The following is a 15,444-nucleotide window of genomic DNA, read 5'->3' as shown; positions in this document are numbered from 1 at the left end:
GAGGCTCCCAGAGGTATGTTTGTGTAAATATAAACATATGTTTCTGCATTTGTTTTCATATTAATGTTATTTTAGTATCTATTTCATTGCTAGCATTCAAATGCCATATACTGATGGTGCACATTACAGTCCTCCCACAAGGATTGTTCCTGAATGCAGCGATAACACTCTTCCAGCACTTTATGCATAAGAAATATTTATTCACTTTCCTTCATGGGAATACAAGGCAAAGCATACTAAATCAATAGCTATGCAGAGGGTTTTGTTTTTCAGTAAGTCTCCAAAATAAAAATGACAAACTGATTAAACGGATCACATCGTGCAGTTCCAAAGTCTGCTTTATGGGCTAGGCTATCTTATTAATCAAATGCTGAGCCAAAGGAAAACATTGATCAAACCCTTTATAGAGAATAATAGAGTCAGACCCTTCACTGGTGTAAAATGGAATAATTCAGTATCTCTACCTCGGTTTATATTGGCTGAATGTCTAGTCCACAGACTTTATGCTGACAGCTCTTTTGAAAAATCTGTGTATTAGACACTACATATTTTCACTTTCCTATTCACATTATAGTAAAAGGTTTAGACAGCAAGTTCTTTGAGGCAGGGATTTCCACAGCTGTCTACAAAAGCACTGTGTGACTATGTAACTTCAAGCGACTGGAGGAGAAATAGGTTTTCCCACCCCCAGAAGGGTCTCTCTAGCTGAACGCGTGAGTCCCTGCACCTGTTTTCCATTGCGCTGTCAGCGTGACGTGCTCATCGCTAACCGTAAAAACACGACCCTGAGCTCCTCAGAGTGAAACTGCTCGTCAGAGCTGTGGCCAGGAAGGAATTTCCCAAAGGTCTTAATGGCTTTTTTTGATAGCTTTTTTTTTTTTTTTTTAATTCTTCTATGGCAGGTGGCACAGTTTACTTCTAGGATTGCCTGAAATGTTGCCAGCCTCCCCAGATCGCAAGCATCAGTGTTCACTCAACAGCTGTTCCTGCCACCTTTGGGTGTCACAGGCCACAGAGCATTTCCCCAAAGCCTAAAATATAGAACAGAAACCACAAGTACGAAGCAACAAGATGAGAATGAGAGGGATGAGGAGTCCGAGGTACCCGCAATAGGTACAATTTTTTCCAATTGTGTGACATCCCATCCTAACAACAGGATGTCTACATCTGTGCTGTGCCTTTTACCAACAAAATCATAAGCCCACAGATAGCTGACCCCATGTGTCTGCTATAGCAGGCAATATGTTTTTAAAAAAGCAAGTGAAAGGATGCTATTATGGTCCAAAATCACAAATAACAAGCCAGAAATCTAGATTTCCACCTAGCCAGGAAAGCTGACTGCCAGATTCTGACTTCTTTCCTTTTCCTCTTTTTAACTCCTTTTATAAGCCTCCTGTTTTGCTGTTGAACTGGGAGCACACTCATGACTCTGCCCATTAATGTCACATGAGGAAATAATTTATATAGACTTTATATAAGTCACTCCAAAATGGGTCAGGTCTAAGATCCTTCTAGTCCACTGTCTTGCCTCTGACAGTGGCCAGCATGACTAGTGCAAGAAAAGGGCATCAGGCTCTGGTATTTCCCCAGTATGCTGCAGCTGAGGGCTTTGGGACTCTTTACTGTAAGGACAATTGTGGGCTGAGTGAGTCCATATAAGAGGAACAGCAAACTTTGGTTTGCACCATCCCATGCCAGGTTACTATTTAACCCTGAGCTTCTTATCTCCACTAAATCACTTGTATAGGGAGCCTCCCTATACAAGTCAGGCTTCCCAGTCGACCTTTGGTATGGTGGTAATACAAAATAGTTGCCAAAGTTAGGAAAAAAAAATCAACAACCATTGCTACACAGTCCTGGATTCACCTTGCTTGGGATCTGGCAGCAGGTGGGAAAGTCTCAGTGACACCATGATGAGATGCTTGATTTTGGGAGGCTCCTGGCTGCCTGCAGCTTCATGCACAAAGCCAAATCAATTACCACCTTGAAACTGAAGCTTAACCCCTTGCTTATGCTCCCCTGATCTCAGCGCAATTGAACACCTTCAGCGCAATAATTAGGAAGACAGATTCCCCTTCTAAACATTTGCTGCTTTTGTGTATACTTTTTCCACTTCCTAGCCCTGTGGGATCATGAGCAACAGAACAGTAAATCTTCAAGATCTATTCCCCATATAATAACGCTTCTCTGTACTTTGCCATGTTACAAGAAATATAATTAGGGGTCCTTCACCTGACAGATTAATGAGTCCAACAGCGAAGGTCAGAGAGTAATAAACTAAACACCTAAACACTGCAATCTCTTCGCATAATACAATCGTGAAATGGCACATCTTTTGTAATGCTCTCAGCTGTTTCAGCACATAAATTCTTTATAACATATCAGTTTTATGGTACTTTTTTATTGTACCTTGGTATAAATATTTATACACGTGGCTTGCCTTGCTAGTAAATATTTAGTGTTTTATTCTAAATGGTGACAGCCTTGGGTGCGTACACACAAAATGCAGCATGGAGCCGTCACGTGAGAGCCTTTAATGAGCCACCACGACTGTGCGTTTGGCAATAATCACCTTTTAGAAGAACTAACAAATGCTCGAGAAGCTGCTTGTTAAAGGCTGCGTGCCCTTGGACTCAGAAGACAGAGCGCCCGAAGTGGTGAAAGCAGACACATCCGTGGGGGCCTGGGGGCTTGATCAGGTTAGATTAACACACACTTGTGGAGGGAAGAAAAAACAACCCAAAACAGATCTCTGCTAAAGTGCTTAATCCTGTTTTAACAAGGAGTAGCCAGATTATGCAATTTTAGGGGTAAATTTAAGAACAAAAAAACAACAGATAAAGTCATTTTGGGCTTGCACTGCGGTTTTATCCTACTGATGCAGTTGGCAAAACTTAAGGGTTTTGTATGAGATTAGATATTGAATTTCTGTCCTCAGAAGGAGCTGAGAGTAAAAAAGAATAATAAAACAAACTAACAAACAAACAAAAATATTTTTGCTTATTTATATATAGCTATGTCTAAAAACACAGGTTAGGGCACTAGCTGATTTCTCACATACCTTAAACTTCCCCAAGATCTTACAATTTAGGTATAAAATGGGATGCCACAATCTGATTCAATGGATAATCTCAAGAAACGCTGCTTGCTAAGTGTGTAATAATCATAATAAAGACCTCTTCAATGCTCAGCTTTTCAGCCCTCATCTTTTACAGTGAGCTTTCAGCCCAGCCACGCTCTGTGCGTGCCAGCTATCTGCAAACACATACCCATCAACTCATTAGCTGCCTCAATTTCCTCACCGTGAGATTCATCTCACCTAATTAGCTCTCACTGGGACAGTGGTCTGCACGGAGCCCATGTCACAGGTTGCCCTGACCGGTGGAAAGAGCTGGCCACCTCCCAAGAGCCATTGTTTTGCCTGAAGACAGAGGGAATGGCCCCAAGAAGGTGCGGGAATCCCACAGGGTCTTCAGCAAAAAGCTGAATGGTGTGGCTAGGTAAGACACCTTGGCTTTAGCAGGATAAAGTTAGGTGAGAGAAGCCCAGCTTGGGGTCAAAGCTGATCCTGCTTCTCCATGTGGCCATCCCGTTCTGCTCCAGAAAAAGGGTTTCATTCAGATGAGGCTCCATGTGGATGTTCCAATGAAGGGGGGCAAGGAAAATTTTGAAAGGAAACTTTACAAGAAAAAAACCTTTTCCAGCCTTTTCACAGGAAAAATAAATAAAATAAAATAAAATAAAATAAAATAAAATAAAATAAAATAAAATAAAATAAAATAAAATAAAATTCTTCAGACTTCTCAAAAAATCAGCTCAAGCATAGCATTTGATTTCCCATCCACTCAGAGGCAGGTAGCTCAAATTGCGCCGTGAGAAACCAGAGAACGTGATGTTCCTCCACGTAGAGAGTGCAGCAGTTTGCTAAGGTTATCGTGCGTGTGGTGACTGCGTGTGTTGGGTAGACACATTGCAAAACACTTGTTCCAGCCCTGCTGACACTTATCATTCATCACCGAATTAAAATAGAGTGATTCTGCTAAAAAGCAGGAAGGTTGTGTTCGTGTTACCCAGGCACGTTACCAGCCTACATAGCACCACTGCAGCCTCGTCTGAAGTCAGGTTAACCCTAGCACAGTGACAAAGAACCACCCCAAATTTTAAAGTGACTAAAACAAAACCCCAAGCCAGCTCAGCCCAAAATACAATTCAGAGGCACAAGACTGAACAAAGCAGTCAATAATCTTCATATCTGAATTATCCATCCGGTTTCAATTCTACGCAGGAGGCTTCGTTTCCTCTCGCAGACAGTTGAGCAATGTCATCAAGCGCTCATCAGCTTCTGCTGGCTTCTGCCTCCGAGATGGCCACCCCTCAGCAGTGGACAAAATAAATGAAGCCCCAGTTGCAAAGCTTGTCAGGCTCCTTGGGATGCTGCTGGTGGAGAGGGACAGTGGCAGCACATGAGCAATTGTGTGCGCGCTCTTTGCTGTTTGGGACGAGGGCTTTGGGCACTGCAGAAGGCTGTCACTGCTGTGTGTTTGCTGTCTGAGGCACTGCAGAAATACTCTGCAGCAACACAGCGGTGTGGGGAGTGGATGCATCAGGGCTGAATCCCTTTGGGATCAGGGAGGATGGATGTGTCCCTGTTTCCCCAGATGCCTGCCCAGGAGAGCTTTAGGACCCCACTTTTGGAGGTGCTGAGCTGCCTGCTGGGGTTGTCTGGCACCGAAAGCCACCTGCCCCCTCCACTGATGTCACTTGCCACTTGGGGTAGTGCAAATCTGCAAATCTGCCCTGCCCGAGAGCACGGTGAGAGGTGGTGGGGCAGGAAGTGGGTTCCCGTCCCCAGCCCCGCGGGGAGCTCGCTAACCACAGGGCGAACACCAGAAGCTGGAAACGACCACGCTGCAGCTCAGGCGCTGCAAACGTCGGGGGGGTGAGAGACAGAGAGGGGCCCCAAAGGCCTGGGGACCAAGAGAAGAGCAGCTGGGGAAGGTTTCACTATCAGAAGAGAAGCTCAGCAAACAGGACAGCATTGCCACGTCCCTCGTCTGCCTCCGTGCCCTGGAGAACCCACTAACGAGCATCCCCTGACACAAAGTGCACTGCCACCCCCCTAAAAAACAGGCAGGGGAGGTGTTTATTGCTGCGGGTCACCTTTCTAAAGCTTCCTTCTATAAAAAGACCCTTGCTGAAATAGCAAGGGGTGAGCACCAGGATATTAATCACCCTGCAAAACCAAAGGCCGATGGGGTTAGAAGGAGGCCTGGAAGATCCCATTCTTCAGGTTTCAGGATTTATTCAGCATTTAGCTGAGCTCTTGTGAAACAAAACCCACCGACGAACGCACATGTGCCTACGGGGCGGCCCCCAGCCAAGCCGAGTGTTACCACACCAGAGCAGCTCGGGTTCTATTTTTCTCTATTTCCCTCCCCCCTTTGATGCCGGGATGCTGGCAGGGCAGGGGGGAAGGAGGTGCGAGACCGAAGGGGCCTGTTTTGGCTACGTCGGCGTGGGCGTGCGGCGGGGACCGTCGCTTTCGGTTTGCGTGAGCGTGTGCGAGCGTTGAGCCGCCGTGCCGGAGCGTGGGTGGCACCGGTGTCTGCGTGTGACAGACCGTGTGGGTTCGGGGCTGCACGGCTGCGGTGCGGACGGGTTTGTCTGCGAGCGTGTCCCGTAAGTGCTTCTGCTGCTAAAGGCAGCGCCGAAGCCATTTCATAACAATAACAACAACAAAAAAAATTAGCGGTGTGAGCTGCTGGAGGCTCCACACTGCTCCTCCAGCTCCCCAGCCCGCACAGAGCATTCCCCGGTTTTAAAGACAACCCGAACGTGCAGTTGTTCCTCCCAAACCAAATGCTTGTGTTTTGAAACAAGACAAGCTTTGTTATATAATCCCAGCTTCTGACCTCGGACAGCTTTAAACCAGAATGGTTAGTAGGCTTTTCTTTTTGTTAAGTGCCAAAACCAAACAAAAATAATCCCGTTCTCATTTCCGTGAATGCGAAGAATCGTAAATTGTCCCCGCTTTTGGCCTTGTTGTTTACAAGTGGCAGGCAAAGTCAAGAGAGGGACTTTGGCTGCCCATCAGTGTGACGGAGGGTATCTACTGTGTCTACTGGGCTGGAGTGCAATAAAACCTCTGCTGCCTTGCTGGACAGAAGGGGCTATTTTATTTCACCTCATGCCCAGCTGTCGGGAGGGGATTAAGACATAGCTAAGGAGAGGGACAGCCCCTGTGAGGTGGGCAAAGCAAGCTTTCCAGGGCTGCTCGTCCCCATCTCACTGCCCCAGTAAGCTTCCAGTGCTGGCCATTTCATTGGGTGCTCACACTGGAAGCCGAGTTAATTCATAGAGGTTAAAGCAGATCGCTGAAACACCGAGTACTGAAATACGCCTCGTTTATCAGCCTATCTCTGTCTCCGTATGATCTACATGATAGGGATGAATATTAACTTCCTTTGAAGAAAATAAAGCGAAGCAGCCACATGTTTTACCTGGCAAACATATTCAGGGGTGATTCATTCCAAGAACGCTCTGAAAAATCCCCACCTCACTTTTACCTCTAGGAAATTCCCTTTTCATGGGAATGAAAATCACAGCTCCCACGCCCACAGATCGCAGGGCCTTGGCACTTCGAAAGGCTGCGGACAGCTTGCCACGGCCTCTCTTGCCGAGATTGCTCAGCTATAAGCAAAAGCAATGCTTTAACCTAGCTGGATCTTATGTGTATATATATATATATATATATTTTAATCACGCATTTTTACGGTGGGTTTAAGCAGCTTCCTCTGCTCCCTGTTGTTGCTTTTCAATTTTTTTCCCTACATCGGGTGAAACCCCTGCAGGGGGAATGGAGCAGGAAAAAGAAAAAGAGAGAGAGAGAGAGAGAGAGAATAAATAAATAATGAAGAAAATGTTTCTCTTTCCCTCTCGATGTCAGGAATGTATGGAAAGCTTTAGGCTGCAGCAGTATTTTGACACTGCGCACAGTACTGCTCCCCTCCCCTATTCCTTTGAGGTTCATCTTTCAGACCACAGCTCTGTTCCGCTGCCAACTCGTTGGAAGTGTTTAGTGACTGGAGAACTGTTGCCTGCTCTCTTCAGAACTTCACACTTCATTTTTCCAGATCCCTGCGAGCAGCAGCAAATATTTCACCAGCCTGGTTTGCTGGCTACCACCATAAATCAGACTTAGAACCCAAAAAAATATCCAGGCCTGTCAAGGCATTAGGCTTTTATTTTCGGGCTGGATCCAGTGGTAAATGAGGGCTTGTATTTTCCTTTAAAACTGTAAAGGGATTTTAAGGATTGTCGTTGGACAATGGCCAGCTTCAAAAGATACAATGCAGAATGTAACTGGTTCGAGGAGATTTGAAAAAGTCTTAAGTATGAAAAATGGCTTTTCTTAAAGGTTTTTCAATGAAATGTGAAGCTGGGCTTGAATTTCATAAAGGCTTTGGCATAGGTTGTTCATGAGGAAATCGATTAGGAAGGTGGACAGGGGGATGCTCCTGAGCGATGGAGCGGGTGTAGCTGTTCCTGCACCTTCAGGTCTGCCGTAGCTATCCCATGTGTGACAGCAAGCAAAAATGGATTGGACAATTATTTGCTTGATACCGATTACTTTAAAATGTATATATGAAATAGGAACCTATTTTTTGATTTTGGGGAAGTTTGTAGGGAAAAGATGTTCAAGAAGCTTGCCTTTAACTGTCCAGGCCAGTACTGGGTTGCACTGTTTTTTGAAAAAACAGCCTCTTGTAGCAAACAGCCCAAATTTCCTCAGTCTGCTCTTCATTACCCTAAACAAGCAATGAATAGAAACTAGATGGGGAGTCTAGGAGCAGGGCCTGACTGCCAGCATTGTCATAGGCTTGCTCCCCGACCTTGCTCTGCTAGGGTTCAGCAATCTGGTAGCTGTACACAAATCCCTTTTTTAAATGATAATAGCCAAACTGATTTGCACAATTTAGCTGTAAAACGTGCCAGGGAGCTTCCAGGCAGCAGCATCCTGGGCATTAGCAGCAATCGAGGCACCATGACGTGTCCTATGCCTCAGTTTCCCCAGCTCCTGAGGCAGGAGGAGGAGATCTGCCCCCGACAAAGTGTCAGGAGGTGACCACAGTGCTGTTCCTCATTGCTCCCATTCATCCTGCCTTCAGGGCAAGCCGCTGAGCTGCAGAGAGCAGAGGTTTGTGCCCCGCTCTGTCACATATTCTTAGTTATCCAGAGCAGGTTGACTAAATTTTTCTCCCTTGGAGGGACATCTGTGTCCTACACACTTACAGGATGTTCTGGGGACAAGCTGATTGACACCTGCTTGGTGAAAAACCCATGGAAAACTCTAAGTAAATCAGACACAGCAAAGCTACTGGGTGTATATATTTTTTCCACTGGGCAAGTAGCCCTTCCCCAGCCTCATTATTACCTACACCATCCTGTTCTGCAGACAGTAATTTTGTCTGTCACTATCAACCCACCACACCAGCACCATCCCCACTGTGCAGACATTGGAGCAAAATGCCTCTCCATCAGCCAAGCCTCCATGGGGGTGCCTCCAGCCACCATGAATGCCAATTAATGGGGTTTAGCTCAGCTTTAGGCTGCACTGTATTGTGCCTTGGAGCCGTTGTGTTTGCCAAACCCCCCAAAAATGAGACCTGAAATATGGTACCGCAGAGGCATGCTGGTAGTGATGCATGTCCTTATGCTGCATGTCAGGCAACGGGTGTGCTCCGAGAACTCTTTTTTTCCGTATGAAATGACAGTAAAAGCACTGAATCCAATAGGACAGGAGTGTTTATGGAGTGGTACCTGGCCATTGCTGCTTTTTTCTCTCCAGGAGTGCCGAGGGGCTGGCTCCCAAGCAGATGGCATGCCTGAGATAACCTACATAATTTAAGATTTCTTTACACAGCAAAGATGCTGCTGTCTGCACCCACAGGAGCTCATCCTCAGGGTGTTCTTTGCATGTCCTGACCAAAGGTAAGGGCCCTCCTGAGCCCCCTACACCCCTGGTGAACTGGGGGCATTCCCTGTCACAGGCACTGCCAGCCCGCTCTGGCTCCCCCAGTAAATACCAGCACCTCCCAAGGTCTCCTTGCCTTGTCTCCCATGGCTGTGGCTGAGCTGAATGGTTTCCTTTTACATTTCCCCACTGGTGCCCATATTCTGCTCAGCTTATTGCTTGCTACTCCTCCTACAAAATTTCCCACCTCCTCTGACCTTGCTACCGCCGCGTCTTGGGTGTTCTGCGTTTGAGGCTGCTTCAGCAGTAGGCTTCGAGTCAATTAATTTTCCAAATCGCAGCTAACTCAGCAAGGCATTCATGAGCAGCAAGGTGGGGAGGCCAGCCGTGCACAGGGGGAGAAAAGAAAAAAAAAAAAAAAAAGGAGTTCAGTTTCCCAATTTAGCCTGGTGTGTAGCAGGGGTGGCCAGGAACCAGCGCTGGCTGCGGAGCAGTACAATTTTCCAGGTATGCCGAGAGTGCAGTCAAAGAGGAACAAAAGCACCAGCCCTTTCCCCTGCGGCAGGATCAGACCCCCGGCAAAATGACTTCCTACCCCGGGAGCTGACATAAGACTCCACACTTCCAGGCAAATAAACACCTCTTGGTCTCAGCAGCTATCTGACACAGGGGTAGCAGCAGGCAGGGCAAACCTCCTCTGTATTTCTAATAGCTACGAACACACTGCTCCTGCTTAAGAAACATGCTCATTAATAGCTTTCCTGACTGATGAGCGTGAAAAGGTAGATTGAGGTGGTTCACATGAAACCAATTCCTTTGCCTCCAACACATATTTTTGGGGTGATCTGGGGCAAAATCCCTTGGTGCATAAGCAAGTCCCCCCGGGGCACACTGTGGGTCAAATGGAGTCAACCCTGCCACCACAACTGTTTCTTGCCCTCCGACAGCTAGGCAGCTGGGAGCAGATCGTTCCTGCATGGAGATGGGATGGCAGCTGGCTTCCTCGGGGTAACAAGCACACACAGGTACGGTGGTGGAAAAAACTCACGCCCTTGTTTGCCCTGCGGCAACTTGTTTGCGTGCCCACGCTCCCAGCCTAGCAGAGGTGTGGCTGGAGCATGGGTAGCAGCTCCCGCTGCTTGCCATGGCTTAGAACCACAGTGAAGACACAACACCACAATTTCCACCACAACGATGATTCAAGAAAGCATCCTGCACTACACTTCTGACTACGTCTTTAGGATACTTGGGCTCGTTAACCTGCTCGATGCCAGTTTCACCTGCCCCGTCGCTGCGCATCAATGTGCAGACAGACACCTCCACCTCCAGTCCCTCCCGCTTCGATAAGCTTAGCAGCACTCTCCCACCTACCAGATGGGTTGCAAAGATAAATGCATCGCTCGTTGGGAAGTACTCAGGCACGCTGATAATAAGGTGCAGCTATCTGCTTTGGGAAGATAACAACAAAAAGGAAAAGATGCTTGGCCACATCAAATAAGAAAGGACCATGGCCCATTCTTTGGCCAGAAGGCCAACAGGTGTGGCTTGGCTATGTCCATAGGATTCACTTTAGCCTTCAGATCGGGGTGATCATACCCATGGTGCCCCCAGGGAAGGGGTCCTGGCCTGTGCTGTCTCCTGAGCGATGCCAGACATTGTATTGGAGAGCCCAGGCCAGCATTGCCCGGGCCCTTCCAACAGTTCTGTTAGTGTAAATCCATGCTAGCAACAGCTGATCAATGTGCCCATTGAACTGCTTATTTATTATCATAAATACACCCTTTCATGCTAGCTTTCACCATTAAAATGCTTTTTCTTTGGATAACCATCTTTACCCTATTGTCATCTTTTCATTGCCTGTCACAATTCTTTGCTGTGGACATTTGCAAGAAAATCTGGCTCTGCGTTCATATGGCATCAATTATTTCATGTAATCTCTGCCTTCTCTCCCAGCTGGACCACCTCTTTACCCCTTCTCCCCACCTCCATCTCTAATCTAAGGAAAACAAGAGTGATTTCCATCAAAGGACCTGTGAGTCTCCTGCTCCCGCGCCCAGGTTCACCCTTGCTCCACCTCATCCCAGACACCAGTGGGTGTAAAAACAGAACAAATAAGCTCTGCTTTGAAGGAACTAGCAAGACTCTTTTTAAAGCCTGTGCCACAGCAGCCATTGGTGGTGATGGAGAGCTCCCTCTGATTTTGGGAGCCTTAGCACCGAGCTAGAACACCACACAGGCCCAGACTCAGCTGAATCCTTCACACCCACCCCATCCACATCATTCTCCCAAACCCCAGCTGCACAAGTTGCTTCAGGAGGCACAAGATATATTTTAACCCAGTTTGCTCCAATTTTCATGAAGTTGCAGGAAGCAGTTTGAGCTCTTGAACTACATGTGCTTTCTCTTAATTTTCCCTCACCTTGTCTCATTTATTCCACTTAAATGCATTGAGTTTCTTTAACATGCCCTGTGCTAGAGGGTTTTGTTCATCTGAGCAAAACCTTGATGGGGTTTTACCATCTGTTTCTGCAGTGGGCTCCTCAAGCCTTTGCCTTTGCTTTCTCAGAGTTGCCTCTGGCTTTTTCATGTGCTTGGGGTGCAAGGCAGCACGTCTGGGTGGCCATGTCCCTCAGGACTGCAGCATCCTTTTATCTCACCTCATCTGAGCCATGTACACAATCCTATTTCCTCTGGAAACTGTTTTTTGCATGATTTCCTCCAGGGTTGGGTGACTGGAAGAAGTATAGGGTAGTTGCAAGGTGCCTGCCCTGTTGTGGGCCTGCCATGTGAATTTATGGTTAAGGTGAAGTTCATTACTAGTAGGATCATCTCACTTTTCCTGAAAAGAAAGCACCTTTCTTTTATATTTAAATGCACAACATTCTTTTGCAAAAACCTCAGCTCAGATTGTCCACCTTGAGATGCCTGTCTGGGATTTTCCAAAACATCCCATCCCATCCCATCCCATCCCATCCCATCCCATCCCATCCCATCCCATCCCATCCCATCCCATCCCATCCCATCCCATCCCATCCACTTTTGACTTCTCTCAGAGTTGGGAATGGCAATATGTCCTCATCTTCAGGAAGTGTGGCAGGTCTTACATTCCAGCTGGAAAGCCAAATTCCCATACAATTTAAGTGAGCCTAGCTCTGTTGAGGTAGGTCACTAATGAGTAGGACATTTCAGGCTTTTCAGCACCTTCCTGCCTAAGTCCCATCACTCACTGAGCCCTTTTGCTGCCTGTAGCTCCCATCCTGGATGTGACCTCTCCTTACAACCATCCCCAGTCTGCATCCTAAATTCAGCTCCACCGATGGTAGCTCTGGCTTCTCCAGCACTCCCAGCCCCCAGTAGCACACCCCAGGAACATGCCCAGGACAACTCTTGTATGACAACCAATGCACTCCAGTTAACAGCAAAGCTACGAGGAAGAAGAGGAAGAGGAGGAAGAAGTAAGGAGGAACAGGTGCATTTCCACAGCAGATCATAGCACTGATATAGCACTTGATTTCTGGGATGTAGCGTTGTTGGTAGCAGATCTTTGGCAATACCAGGAAGCCCCAGCAAAGAAGCCAAGATAGAACTGGGACAAATCCCATGAAAATGGCTTCCCATTGGAAATTGTAATTCAAATATTCAAATATAATTCAAATTCACTTTCACTTTTTTTTTTTTTTCTTAAGACTTTGAAGATACTTTCCTGAAATAATTTCTTTAGGAAAAACTCTGTTTCAGAGCAAGAAGGGAAAAGACGGGATTTGGTTGTACTACACTGCAACTGCTTTTTTCTTTGTGATGTTTTTTGGCAACTCTGATTTCCTAATGCCTCAACAGTGGTGTAAATACAACAGAGCAAGAGATGAAGTCATTTAATACTGTGGCAAGATGTTGAATAAGACATGGTATAGCAGATGAAATAACCTATTTATTTCATCTATTTATTTATGTATATTATTCCTTTTTTAAAAAAAAAATAAACATTAAAAGCAGCTGTTAGCACAAACAGAAGAGCTTGTCGTATCCCTTAAATCAAAGCCTATCCTTTCAGTGATGTCATGTAACAGTTTGCCTCTGACATGTAGTATTGGCATTTCCTGCAAAATGGAACTAATAAGGCCGTGGGTTTTGCTGAGCACTTCCTCCACACGTACGTAGACACGTGTTTCTCCTCCTACCTCCCCCCATCTGTAATCACTGCTCTGATGAAGTGTGACCAATCCAGAAAACAAAACAAAACAAAACAAAACAAAACAAAACTTATTATGTGGGATGGTGGATTCAATGGAAAAACATCATTTATTTTCTACCCAGAAAAAAAAATCATTTTTGTTACTGCTCTTTGATAAACTATGGTTTGCGTTCTTTTCAGAAGCATTGACAATGGTAGCCTGTGCCTTTTCATCACTTGAATGCTTTTGCTTTCGGTCGCTTGGCCATAAATAGGAAAGCCTTTGTTCTTTCCCCCTTTGGATCACAGCTACAAACACGAAGCATGGAGGACACAGGGCTTTCCATGTTCCTCGGTCATCCTCCTGCGAGAAAGCAGCCACACAAACAAACAGGCTGCTTTGTTTGTACTTTCTCTGAAGTCGCAATTTCTTCCACTAAATGTTTACGCATTCCAAAGTCAAGCAACTTTGCCTTGCATCTTGGGAACCCAGCGCTGCTGGTGATTTGTGTTATTTGCAGGAAGATTTGGAGATGCAGATTTAATGGGTTTGGTGAACAAGGTGATTAACATGTTTTTATTTTCTCAAAGCTAAACTTTTGCTAAAATCAAAACACAGCTAGCATTTACTTTGGTGCTAATGGAAGAATTTTCATAAATATCAAATTTAGAGCTAGTAGAAGGATCCTAGCTTGGCAGATTTTCAGGGGAAGGGCTCAGTCCAAAGCCCTTTATGAATTCAGTTTTTCCTTCTCTTTCAGCAAGTTTGGAGTCAGCTGCTCCGTGTCGATGTAGACCATATAAGATCTCCCCAGTGTCCTCCAGCCTGACCTGGAGGACCTCTTCCTGGGGGTACAGTACAAGGATGATGTTAATGGTCACATCAGGCCCTGGTGTCCCAGCAGTGGGTTCTGCACTGAGTACAGGCATCAGGCTGAGGACAGAGTTGGCTCCTGAAATTCTCTGCCTGCTCATCACTGTCTTGGCATAAGACTGAATCAAGGAGAAAGAGGCAAGAAATCTGCTCTTCACACAGGTATTTGCAGGGTTGCCAGCCTCCTCAGTTGCCCGTTTGTGAAGGTTTCTCCCACCTTGTTTTTATTGCTCTTGCAGCTCAGCCTCTTTCTCTTTTTTCTTTTTGAGTACAAATGAACTAAATTCTTCAAACCCATCTGCATTGCTATCAGACAGTATTAAAAAAAAAAAAAATCTTGGCATAATTTCTGAAGTTTCCCTATGTACACTTTCCTGTTCGTGTATTTCCGTCATCCAGGTATCATCACTCAATAACCATACTGTGGCTGTAATGCTTTTCACATGGAAGGAATTGTGTTTTATTGATGGCAAATGTTGTAATGCACTTTCATGTCAAGATGAAAATCTGAAAGAGAAACTTTTTATAGTGCATGCTACATGAAACCTCTGCACTGAACTATACTGTAGAGAGAATATATCCAAGTACACATATGCTATGAGTCTATACAGTAAATTAAACAGTCCTGGCATGAGGGAATGGGCAGAGGAACACATCCCTACTGCAGGGACACCATCAAGTAGCACTCTCCCAAACCATTTCCAGGCGAAGACAAAGTATTAGCAAAGCCAAGGACCACTCTGAACAGGCAGTTTGGACATGGCTATTCTCTTCTAAAGGTTATGAGCATTTAATGGCATGGTTCTGGCAAAAAGAAATGCCAAGTGGTCTCAGGGCCAGAGCCAGAGCCCAGGCACTGGTTCATGGGGCTGCAGGGATCAGTCCTGCCCTGGCAATGGGCAAGGGCATCTTGGGGGCATTGTTCTCCTCCCTGCCCTGATTTCCGTGATCACAGTGGGGACCAAACACTGCATGGGTCACATTGTGGATCTTTTTATTTGGCGGAGGGGTTCCTGTTGAAGCCCCAGCACCTAGAGGAGAGGTGTTCAGAGCAAACTGCTTCCCAGCATACAGCCTCTTTCCGTGGAGGGGCAGCTGTTCAGTGTGCAATGGGAGAGGAAAGTGTAAGTCCCAGCACCCACTGCTGAGCTCCTAGACCAGCAGGAAATTAGGACAACATAGTCAAAAAAAAAAAAAAAAAAGTGTAAGAAAAATAATGGTAATCAGTTCTGGGGACTGCCTGGGCATCCCTGGCCCTTGAGATAGGGGATGTAAGGGCAGCTTGGTCGTGGTGCCAACTGAAGGGGACCTCTTGATCCCAAAATCAAAGAGGTTCCCCTTCCAGCACCTCTTCCAGTACTGCCTCACCTCATTTCTGAGTGCAGCTGGTGCAAGATCTCTGTCTGGAAGGCGCACGTGCTGTCT

At 46.2% G+C, this 15,444-nt stretch overlaps 1 protein-coding gene across 2 annotated transcripts in view; it reads right to left on the bottom strand.

Annotated features, from left to right (window-relative positions):
• The window catches only part of RUNX2 (RUNX family transcription factor 2), a 155,942-nt gene that overhangs the window by 35,267 nt on the left and 105,231 nt on the right, over nt 1-15,444 (bottom strand). The gene's annotated exons all lie outside the window — the stretch shown is intronic.

The sequence above is a fragment of the Aythya ferina genome, assembly GCF_964211825.1.
Source record: "Aythya ferina genome assembly, chromosome: 3".
Classification (NCBI taxonomy): Eukaryota; Metazoa; Chordata; class Aves; order Anseriformes; family Anatidae; genus Aythya; species Aythya ferina.
This window is presented reverse-complemented; position numbering and strand designations above follow the sequence as displayed.